The 12,775-nt window shown below is 40.6% G+C and overlaps 1 protein-coding gene across 1 annotated transcript in view; it reads right to left on the minus strand.

Annotated features, from left to right (window-relative positions):
* LOC122543083 (cytosolic purine 5'-nucleotidase-like) overlaps nucleotides 1-12,775 on the minus strand; it is a 128,478-nt gene that overhangs the window by 106,845 nt on the left and 8,858 nt on the right. The window contains exon 2 of the mRNA XM_043681326.2: nucleotides 11,512-11,644. The gene's annotated coding sequence lies outside the window, so the exon portion shown is untranslated. The remainder of the gene's footprint in view (nucleotides 1-11,511; nucleotides 11,645-12,775) is intronic.

Raw genomic sequence — 12,775 nt, forward strand, 5'->3', positions numbered from 1 at the left:
CTGACTGCAACTCAGATGCTTTGAGAAGGATTTATCATGTGGCTGAATAAGGGTGTTGATGGCCTTCTGTTTAGGAGATACATGTTACAATTTAATGATTGTCTCAATCTGTTGGCCTATGTGTGAAGCTCCTATACTCCTAGGAAAACAGCATAGTTTTGCCAAGAAGGAAACAAATCATTTGTAACATTAGTGGCAGGACACTAAAATGAATACCGTCAGTGAGCTTTAATCACCTTGTGAAAGGCAAATACCAATGCAACAGTGCAGGAGAAGAAAAATGTGATGTGTTTTGAAATGCTAAAAGAAAAATTAAATTTTGAGGCACTGCAGATATGTGGGATTAGAATACACATGACCATGATGTGTAAAGTGAGCAGGCAAGAATATATTCAGGTCAAAGCAGTGCTGATCTTTTAGTGCAAGGGAACTGCAGTCCACAAATACAGAAATCCAGTCTCAACTTCCTGGTAAGGGTGAGACATTATGTACTGAGAACAGTTTTGATCTTTATTAAAGGGAGAGTTCTATGTGCATTGTAAGTCGATCAGGAAAGATTTACTCAGTTAATCCCCTGGGTGCATCTTGGTCCACTCCTAAACTCCCACCACTACCTCCCACCCTGCAGCACCTTCCCAGGGGATCAAACAAGGTGAAAGATCTTGTCTCCTTTTCTCAAACCCTATCCATCATTGAACTGTTTTGACACCTTCCAGGTGAAGCACCCATTTACCTGCACTTGACTCAATCTAATCTACTGTATTCACTGCACCCAATGTGGTGTTCTGCTGGGGAGATAAAATGTAAACTGAGGGACTTTTGCTGAACATTGCAGAAATAACCCCCACCTTTGAGCTGTCTCATTTCATGCGACCATGTTCCTTGCCCTAAATGTGTGCAGAGCCTACAGCAGTGCTCCAACAAAGCTTAGCGCACGTTGAAAGAACAGCATCTCATTTTCTGCTGTGGAACGCTGCAGCCTCCAGGACTCCATACCAAGTTCAATAATTTGGAGCTGGAGCACCATCTTGTCTCCTTTTCCCAAATCCTATTCATCATTGAACTGTTTTCACCACAGCCAACCCATTTTACCTGCTCATGCTCATCAGTAGCTTTTATTACTTCCCAGTTCATCATTCCTTAGCCTGCCCAACTGCTATTTTTTTTTCTCTCTCTCTCTCTCTCTCTCGTGTTAATTCCACCCCCTTTTCCTTAATCTTCAGCACAAACCCTGTCCAAAACAATTGATTCTACTTTTTAATGACAGACTGCAGAATTTCGCCAGCTATTCGTGTTGTTTCACATTTTCAGCAGCTGCAGCGTTTGTTTTCTGTTCACCTGACTGATTGCTGGGATGAAGAGAGTTTACAAGAATGAGGTGATCTCATTGAACAATATTGATGGGGCTTGCCAGGGCGCTTGGTACTGAGAATAAAGTCATGAAGCTGAAAGACAACAGATTTGCAGAAATGAAGAAACAATTGATGGTGTGATCAAATTAGTTTATGGAAAATGGCTTAATTGGAAATATCAAATAGAAAAGCAAATTCACTGAACACTGCTCAGACTTCTCACTTCTGGACAAATTGTCAATGTGAAAAATGCATCAACATTAAAACTGCAATTCACAATAATATCTTTAATCAATGATTTTCTTCATCTCCACTTGCTTCTTAAATAAGTCAGTATTTGATCAGTAATTTATTTTCTCCAACACCTTCAACTTTGTACCCATTTCCCTTGTCCCGCAGTTCTCATTTAGCCTGAAATTGCGATCAGGAGTCATTATTTCTCAAACATTAGTAAAAGTATTTCATAATAATTACAATATTAAAAGTGAAAAACTAGACCAGACACTCAAACTGGACGGTGGTAAGTAAGGTTGAGGACTCAAAGTTTACCAAGATAAACATACTGCAGTTGCTCTTGATAGATAGCTTCCCCTTCTGCTCCATTGCTGAGCAACATTATATCAAGTATGACCTTATTATCTGCAGAACTTTGCTTAGTGATATTGCTTGATCAAAACAGATAATGGAAAAATAGTCTGACAGAACTATTAAATATTTAGCTAAGATTCTGGTAATTCCGTCTGAGGCTATTTTAACTCGATACTGCATTGAGCACATAAACATAGCCACAACACTCCCTATAAAACCATATGATGCCTTGTGCTTATAAGAAAGTGCTCAACAATATCACAAGACACAGCACCCAACTTTGACAGATCTTGTGGTGTAAATGACAATGATCAAATTATATATCACAAATTGATAGTTTATTATTGATGAGTTAGACAAAATGATGTAAATGTTGTATTACAACAGACTAGATTATCAGCAAATTTGGTTGTGAAGTTTCAACAACTATACATCTGTCCGCACCACACACTCAAAGTTTGTATAAATTTACCACTGAACTCGAGAAAAAAGTTTGTTCTAAAGCTTTCTATTCATGAATGATGCATTTATCTGAATTATGTTAGATCTGATTCTTTTTCCAAAGTGCCTCGTTTTGAAGTTAGGAATGGAAATAGCCACGTCCAAGATCCCACGAGCTCTTGTGAACAATTTATTTTACTCAGTATTTGGAAGACAAATCATGAAACATCCCAGTGAAGAACTGTACTCCAAAACTTAACTCAACAACATTGCAGTAGTTGTTTCAACCACGTGTTCAGGACAAAGTTTAATATATCTATGGCAAATAATCTCAAACCTATGATTTTAATGTATCTAAAAAGTGACTTTAAATATTATTCATTCATATTCCACACGGTCATCATTCAGAACCAAAGAGTTCAAGTAATTGATATGAATATTTCAATTTGCAAGAACAAGGCCGTGTTCTTTGGGAACTGGGCCGACGGATCCTTTAACTCCTTCACTTCACCTGATGAAGAGGCAATGCTCCAAAAGCATGTGATTTCAAATAGGCCTGTTGGACTATAACGTGGTGATGTGAGAGTTCTGACTTTGTTCGTTATCAGGTCATTACCTGAACATACATTGAATATGGTTCAGAGGGGGCACAATGTGCGTAGATCAAAGTGAGGCAAAACCAGGGCTTGTGGGAGCACTGCTCCATCCCCATTGCAGGTAAAAACCTGGTCATCAAGTGTGAGGTACTCTCAGAATTGCTCAGAACCATCTTCCAATTCATCTGAAGGTCAAAGATGGACCTTGTTCATTGGGGCATCATTGTCAAAGCTCTAGAGTAGAGGGTAGAAATGTACCCATTGCTCTCATCCTAATGGCCACCTTTGTGTACAGCTGCATCAAGGGGTGTATAGACCTTCAGTATGCAAACACCAAATTTCATGATGTACTGATGTTCTACTTGTCCCCGGTGTTGCAAAGGATAGGTCTGGCTGCAGCACCATGGAACGCTCCAAGTAGTTGAACCGATACGTATTGCCTGTCCTTTGTGGAAAAACTCTGTAAATGAAAACACCTTTGACCACAAGTTCAGCAGAAAGTGGTCAGCACGTAGTGTCCTCGAGACCCTACAAGAAAAGGAAGGTGGATCCTGTTGCATGGTTCTCTGAGCAGACTTGAGATCATGTGACAGAATGCCTCATTGCCAGAACTTTCCAACAAGCACCAAGACAGAGCTTGGCTGACGATGAGAAGTGCATTGCCTATCAGATTCTTCATGCATACCCAGACTCTATGCACCACCACACGCTGCTCTTGAAGTGGCTATGGTGAGTAGACAGTCACTCTTCTCCTTCTGGAATGTGCGTTTGCTAAGAAGGTCTGGAGACATGCTGTGTTTTTGTCCAAGTTTGTCCTGAGCAGCTCAGTGACACAGGATCAATGCTCCACAGACTGCTCCCTGGTACGCACACGGAGATAAGCATTGATTGTGCCTGGAAGCCCATCAACTTGGTGAAAGATGCTCTTTGGTCTGGCCAAAATTTGTTGGTTTTCCAGAGCCAGGAATTGACCTGGACCGAGTGTGGAAGACTGGCACATTCCAAGGTCAGGACTATGTGCTGAGGGATGCACTAAAGCTGGGAGCAGCCGCTGCCAAGGCACAGTAGGGACACACCTCTGTCTGAAGTCTTTCTGCTGAAGTACAATGGTGGTTTATTCAGTTATCAGACCCTCTGTGTGTCTCAATGTATTTAAATAAAGTCCTGTGTAGGTAGGAAATGCCTTTTTTTGGAACTGCAGTGAATGCTAAGTTCCAATATTTGTTTGATCTTCATGTGCAAAGACTATGTATATATAAAGCTATTTTTATGAAGAAGGTATGTTTTTGCAATACATAAAAAAATTCCTCTTTGACTGCAGTTTCAGTGCAAAATTTACACAGGCAATATCAGGTTTGTTGCCAGGCATTTAAAGGCGTAGGTATCAATGAAAGAGAGTGATTAAAATTGGGGTTGCATAAGAGCTAACAATTTGAGGAGTGCAAAACTCTTTGTGGATTATCAGATTGAAGACAATGAAAAGGCAAAGCCATGGAAAGATTTACAATCTGTGTGAGAGTTTTTAAACTGAGACTCTGTTTGACCAGGACCAAATGCAACTTGACGAGCATCATCAAAAAGCCCTCGACTCCTGCGCCTTTTAGTGCAATCCTGACCAATCTTAAAACTGCACTTTCCACCACACAATTCCTTTATCGCTTAATTTTCTGAAAGGTAAACTACTATTTATCTCAACCTCAAATATATTCAGAGCAAGGTGTACCCACAGCCTTGTGCATGGACAATTTCAAGAATTCACAATGCTTGAGTGAACATTTCTCCTTATCTGAGACACACATGATCATATCCTTTATCATCAGATTGCTGCTGTGTTCTGGATTCCCCAGCCAGGAGAAACACTCTGAATGTGTAGCATCTCAAGCACATCAGAATTTTCTTTGGTTCAATGAGATTACTCAACTTATTACTCAAATAGCCCTCTTAATAAGAGCCACTATGTTGATTCTGGAGCTGATTTTTGTGATGGAGGCAACATGCAGTCAGGAGGTTAACCTAGTTAGATAAATGAGAACATTCCAGAATTTTCTGTTTGTCTGTAAAATCTCAGCAGGTCTTGCAGTGTTGGATGCTGAGAGAAACATTTAACATTTTGATTTCAATATTACTCTTCTTTAGAACTGTTGTTGGAAATTGTCAGCAAATGTGAATAGAATCATAGAATCCCTACAGTGTGGAAACAGGTCATTTGGCCCAACAAGTCCACACCGAACCTCCGAAGAGTATCCAATCCAGACCCACTCCCCCCCACCTTATTACTCTACATTTCCCCTGACTAATACACCGTGCCTACACATCCCTGAACACTATGGGCAATTTAGCACAGCCAATTCACCTAACTTGTACATTTTTGGACTGTGGGAGGAAACCGGAGCACCCAGAGGAAATATTCTTTTTCCAATTCTGAATGAGAGCTGAAGTAGCATCAATGACATCATCAATGAGTCAGAGAAAGAATGGTTATTGGGATCCAATGAGGATTAGAATAAAGAACGTACCACACTGTTCTTAAAGAGGCAGGCAAACTGGGACCCATGTCGATACCATAGCCACATTTTTTGACATGGACAAGCTGAATGAAATGAATCAAGGAAGATGTTCAAAGTGAGAATGAACTCAGCCAATCAAAGGAGGGTGGTGCTGGATGGATATGATGCATGCGTCTTCACAAAAGAACAGAGAGCCTTCAGACCATCCAGATGGAGGATATACATGTAAAAAGATAGCATTCCATTATTATTATGAGGCATGTAAGGCAAAAACACTGCAAATTGTGGAACCAGTGTAATACATCAGAAAAATTATGAATGAAAATGGGGAGAGATTGAACGAAGGAGAAAAAAAAAGTCAAGACAAGAAGAAATGATGAGTTTGCAAGACCAATCCTGTTGCCTATTTTGGGACGGAGGCAGAAGTGAGCTGCGCGTGATTCTGGGACTGTGGGGTTGGAAGATATGGAGGTGAGATTTCCAGAGGATAGAAGGTCAGTGGCAGTTCTGGAAATAAACAGTTTGATGTTCAGTTATGGAGTCATGATCCAGGGGAGATAAGATGAAGTCTCAGGAGTGTTGGTGCACAGCCTCTGCAGAACAGAGGTCAGTATGCTACATGATGACAGAACCATCTATATCAGCAGGCTTGATAACCAAGTCGGGTTTGGATGTAAGAGAACAGAGTGCAGCAATTTCAGAGGGAAATAGATATGAGTGATAGAAGGGAGCAATTTAGTATTGATGTCATATCAACAATTCTCCCTGAAGAGATTGAATGCAGGTACAAGTTCAGACAGAAAGGACCAGGTGAATAGTGAGTATTGTAGATGGCTGATAGGGTCTGTGCAGCAGGCAGAGGACTCCTGCGCAAAGAAGTGGACACAGAAACAAAGATGGTGGAAGAAGAGTTCAGTGTTGACTCATGCCCAAAATCCATTGAAGATGGAGCCTAAAAAGATAAAGCTAAGTTCGTTGCTGAGCACAGATGATCCAGAGGGAAGTCGGAGGGTATATTCTATACATCGCAAGAAATGGCATTAGATGAAGAAATGCAGTTAAACAGAAGATGAAGGATTGATACCTTGAGATTTTGAAGCTTGTTTTCCTTAGCATAAAAAAGGAAGAGGCAAAGTTTATTGTGAAAGCAATGAATGAGACGAAGAATGGAATGGAGGAGCAAATTACTGCAGATGCAAGAATCTACCAAAAACAACAAATGCTGGAATTCATAGCATGTCAGGTAGCATCCATGGTGAGAGAGCAAGCTAATGTTTCCATTCTGGATGACACTTCAGAGCTGACATGAAGACTCACTTTTATTCGAGACGTTAGCTTGCTCTCTCTCCATGGATGCAGCCTGACACACTATGATTTCCCAAAAATCGAAATGGTAGATTAGATTACATTACATTACAGTGTGGAAACAGGCCCTTCGGCCCAACAAGTCCACACCGACCCGCCGAAGCGAAACCCACCCATACCCCTACATTTACCCCTTACCTAACACTACGGGCAATTTAGTATGGCCAATTCACCTGACCCTGCACATCTTTGGACTGTGGGAGGAAACCGGAGCACCCGGAAGAAACCCACGCAGACACGGGGAGAACATGCAAACTCCACACAGTCAGTCGCCTGAGGCGGGAAATGAACCCGGCTCTCTGGCACTGTGAGGCAGCAGTGCTAACCACTGTGCCACCGTGCCGCCCACCGTGGTGCCCAGAATAGCTATGAGACAGTGTGACATTGTGCTGATGGAGAGAGGGGTCAAGACTGTCCATGAGGCAGCATATGACACTCATTTGCAAACATTATAGTTTTGCTGTCACCAGGGACAGCAATGAGGTTTATGACTCAAGAGACTGAGTTCATGTCAGGGACTGAAGATAGCACTTCAGTGTTTCCAACATTTGATTGCAAAAAAAATTCTGTAAATTCAGGACTAGGTGTCAGGCAAGAAGTGCAACAATAACAGAGTAAAGGGGTTAAAAAATATGGTGAGATGGAGCTTGGTGTTGTTAACATACGTATGGAACCTGAGTGTTTTTAATAATGTTACAGTTCTTGGGAAGGAGTCAGGGGCAAGGATGACCCCTTGAGGGATTTGCACTAACTGCGAATCATCCTTCAGTCATGCCACGAGGGATAGATAATTGGTAAAATTATATTTGTGGCTAACTCTGACTTCAAATAATTTATAAACTTGCATTGGAGCATTGGTTTCCTGTTAGATGAATGGTCCATTATACTGCTCAGGTTGAACTTGAATGCATTCTTTGTATTCCTTAAAAAATGTAGCTTTAGACTCGTTGCATTGCAACATCAGAAAAAGGAATTTTGTACGAGAGAAAACAGATTGCTCATGTTACAGGAATTTCAGTTGCATTCTGATATGGACTTTACAACAGATAACCAGATCAAAATTATAGACTTATAAATGATACTCCTTGGTTTCATTCAAATTGCAAGACAAGTTGTGGGCTGACCTCGATCTACTCAAATTCATCTTTCAATAGATACATATGCAGACAGTGACTGCTTTACTTGATAGGATCACCAAACACATTGTGAGACCCTCGGATAAAGTAACCACCTGTTCAGTTATTTACTTTGTACTGGGATCGGAGTTGTATTTACTGTCAAAATATCTGACATATTAACATTGTTGAATTTACTATAATATGCCATCTCCAAACTTATGTACAGCCCCAGCCCAAGTTGACGGGAGAATTATATATACAATTGGCTGTAATAGTTAAAATGTATAACAGCTTGAAAAAAATGTCATCAATGTTGTTCAGAGCGCTACTGATTTTCAAAACACAAAACTGACTGCAATTCAACCTATTTTGTCAACAGGGTGGAGACAAGAGTTTACCCACCATTGCTACTTTGTTGAAAAATTATAAAACATTGTCCATTTAGGACTTAAAATTCAACACTCTAAAGTATGGATGAAGTAATCTCAAGAATTTACTTGTACAGGTTGACAACCTTTTATCCAAAATCCTGAAATTCGAAAAGCTTTGAAATCCGAAGGTTTTTTTGTGAAGTGTTTATCTCATTAACAAGGTTGTTTGGCATGCAAACAGTTAAAATCTTCGAGGAGAAAGTGAGGACTGCAGATGCTGGAGATCAGAGCTGAAAATGTGTTGCTGGAAAAGCGCAGCAGGTCAGGCAGCATCCATTAAAGGAAAGTGTGTCCAGTAGGCGAAGATAAAAGGTAGGGAGGAGGGCTTATGCCCGAATGGTCGATTCTCCTGTTCCTTGGATGCTGCCTGACCTGCTGCACTTTTCCAACAACACATTTTCAGATGCAAACAGTTAACCCAACTCCACACCCACTCGATGTGTATGGGTGTGGCCCAGCACTGGCAGGCCTCAATTCTGTTTCCGGGCCTGTTACTTACAGTGAGTCTGCTGTTTGATAAGATTTTTTAAAAGTTCACCGTTGAACTGTAACTTATTCCGAAATTCAAAAAATTACTAATTCCAAAAACCAGCTGGTCCAGAGTGTTTCAGATAAAGGATTGTGTACCTGTATTTCATTGCACTGGCAACATGCAGAAGCAAACATGACAGCAAATGAACATACTTGAAAATATTAAATTCCAAGAACAACTACAGATGCAAAGGTAAGAGAAATGTTGTATTTGTAGTTCAAAATATTCCAAAAAAGTCCTTTGCATTAAGTGTTGATACATCCTTCCCAATGTGCGATTGCTCTTGACATATCAGCAATATCTCATTAAAGGATTGAAAAAAGTGCCCAACAACAGTTGGAGTCCAAATGACAATGTATTGGACTGTTGGATAAAATTAGACTTCGAAAAAAAAACATTGTGAGGAGAAAGATGCTTGAAACAGCAAGCAAAGGGCCTTGAAATGGCTTCAGATGTTGAACTAGATTATGTTTGAGAAGCAATGCTGATTACAACCATGTTGTTATGACTCAGCAGTGAATTTAACCAAACACCCAGAAAAGCTCACCTTCCCTCATAATCTGTTAAAATATGAGTGACAGAGAACTCCCAAATTCCACTATTTAAAGAAAATAAAAGCAATTTATTCTTTAACTCTAAAAATGAGCATTAAACAACAACTATTCACAACTCTAAGCCCCCTTTCTCTTAACTGCTTATTATTTGCTCCAACTATGTAACAATATACCGTTCCAATAAAACACTGAATAAAATTGCATCAACTTAATTTCAAAACCATACAGCAGCTGTCAACTTCAGTGTCTGTCTTCTTCCGGCTGAAGATTTCCCTGTGTCATCTTCTTTCTTTTTACTGCGAATATGTTTCATATGAAAAGGTACCTTTGAGAGACAGTGGTCCTAATTTCTTCGGTCTGTCTCGATGGCAGCTACTCTGTCTGATTTTCAAAATACCTGCCTTTTTTATATCCCCAACATCGGAACATCTCATTGGTTCGATGTGAGCAAAACAATAAAGTCAAATTCAATTGGCTTTTAGTATCCTGGGGCAAAATTTAAACTGATTGGTTAAATTCAATTTGATGAAAACAGCAACCAACTCAGGTAAATGTTACATATTTTCAATTTTCCAGTACTCTCTGAGATTGCTCTTGTAAGTTCTCAGTTCTGAACAGCATTCAGTTCTCTTAAAGGTATAGACCATGCCTTCAACTTCATAATAATGTGAACAAATGAAATTGTATCAAAGTAGAGGGAAATGCAACAGTATTAGTTATAGCACGATGAGAAACTCGAAGACACTGAGGTTGGAGACCAGCAGTATAGGTAGAATGAGGGAAAAGGTTCTGCTGTGTGAATGAGCATCTTGTTGCGAAATTGAAAAGCAGAATCAAACTGATGATAATCTTGGATTTCTGCATTGGCCACGAGCTAATTGGCACAGGGTCAACAAGAGTAAAACATGTGACTCAAAGATTGGTGTGAAAAAAATGGGTTCAAATTCATGGGACATTGGCACCAGTGTTAGGGAAGGACCATAAGACTGTAAGTTATAGGAGCAGAATTAGCCCAATGTGTCTGCTCCGCCATTCAACTGTGGCTGATATGTTTCCCAAACCAATTCTACTGCTTTTCCCCGATAACCTGCACTAATAAAGAATCTATCTCCGTCTTAAGTGCATTCAATGATTTGATCTCCATGGCCTTCTGCAGCAATGAGTTTCACAGATCCTCTGGCTAAAGAAATTCCTCCTCACCTCAGTTCTTCAGGGTCATCTGTTCACTGAGGTAATACTCTCCTGATTATTCCATGAGCCACAAGCACAGGGTCAACAACATTTACAAGGTAAATGCATGGCTCAAATATTGGTGTGGGAGAAACAAATTCAAATTATTGGAATGTGGGCACCAGTACAGTGGAAAGAGGGAGCTGTTCCAATGAGATGGGATCTACCTGAATCATGCTGGTACCAGATTCCTGGTGAATTGTGTAACCAGAGCTGTGGAGAGGGCTTTAAACCATACCATGAGGGATGGGTCCACTTACATGGAAAATTACAAAATCCAAGGTAAAGGAGAAACTAGGATTGCAGATTGGTGATGGGGCTGATTGTTACCAGAAAATAAAACAAAGTGATAGAATGTGTCAATGTCATATTGTACCAAGGACCATGAAAGTGTCAGGAAATTTAGAAATGGAACAAACTGAATATGCAAAGCGTTCAGAATAAGGGACAGAAACTGACAGTACAAATCAAGAGAAATTATTATGCTTCATAGCCATTCTGGAAACATGGTTACAAGGAGATCAAAAGTGGGAACTTAACATTTAGAGATATTTGATCTTTTGGAGAGACAGGAGGGATAGAGAACGTGGTGGAATAGCACCCTGACAAGAGATGAAACAAGGACAGCTGTGAGATGCGGTCTTGGCTCAGATGATTTTGAATGCATTTAGGCGGAGATAAAACATAGACAAGATACTGAAATGAGCAGCATACACACCCCCAAACAGTAGCTGCTCTGGGAGAAAGGCTGTAAATCAACAAACAAGAGTTTGTAAAAGGAATAGAGCAGTGCTTACGGTTGACTTTAATCTTCATATTGGTTGGGTTCATCAAATGAAAAAGGGTGGCTACGACAGCACATTCATAGGGTTCAATCGGATCAGTTTCCATATCAATACATCATGGACCAGGAAACTGGCGGTCTTAAATCTAATAATGGAAAAAGAAACATGCTTAAAAAATTATGTGAGATAAAAAGACTGCCTGGGAAGTAGTCATCAGAACATGACAGAATATATTATTCAGTTTCAGAGTGATAAATTTGGACTGGAAACAACTGTGTTTAACTTAACTAAAGGAATTACAATGAAATAAGGATAAAATTAGCTGAGGTGAACCATGCAGATAGACAGCAAACAAGCACTGACACATATTGAAGGAGGTAATTCATGATTCTCAGCAAAAATACATTCCAGTCAGGAGAAATGATTCTCAGGGAAGGAAAAACCAACCATGACCAACTAAGGAAGTTCAGGAGAGTATTCAGTTTAAAGAAAAAGCATATAAGCAGGCCAAAGTCATTGACAGCCCCAAAGACTGGGATAAATTCAGAATCCACCAAAAGAGACAAAAAAGACAGACAGACAAAATAAACTATGATAGGCAAAATTTTTGTTGCAAACATTTTGTCCACTGTGACATCCTCAGTGCTTGGGAGCCTCCTGTGAAGCGCTTCTGTGGTGTTTCCTCCGGCATTTATAGTGGCCTGTCTCTGCCACTTCCAGTTGTCAGTTTCAGCTGTCCACTGTAGTGGCCGGTATATTGGGTCCAGGTCGATGTGTTTGTTGATGTAGTGTACAAAATCCCATGCAAGGACTGCACAAAACACTATATAGGACAAACAGGAAGACAGCTAACGATCCGCATCCATGAACATCAACTAGCCACGAAACGCCACGACCAGCTATCCTTAGTAGCCACACACGCAGGCGACAAGCAACATGAATTCGACTGGGACAACACTACCATTATAGGGCAAGCCAAACAAAGAACAGCCAGGGAATTCCTAGAAGCATGGCACTCATCCACAAACTCCATCAACAAACACATCGACCTGGACCCAATATACCGGCCACTACAGCGGACGGCTGAAACTGACAACCGGAAGCGGCAGGGACAGGCCACTATAAATGTCGGAGGAAACACCACAGAAGCGCTTCACAGGAGGCTCCCAAGCACTGAGGATGTCACCTAGACAGGGGACGAAACGTTTGCAACAAAAATTTCCAGCTCGGCGAACAGAACCACAACAACGAGCACCCGAGCTACAAATCTTCACCC

Source organism: Chiloscyllium plagiosum, unplaced genomic scaffold, assembly GCF_037043375.1.
Source record: "Chiloscyllium plagiosum isolate Xiang-an unplaced genomic scaffold, Cpla_swu_hap1 HiC_scaffold_48, whole genome shotgun sequence".
Classification (NCBI taxonomy): domain Eukaryota; kingdom Metazoa; phylum Chordata; class Chondrichthyes; order Orectolobiformes; family Hemiscylliidae; genus Chiloscyllium; species Chiloscyllium plagiosum.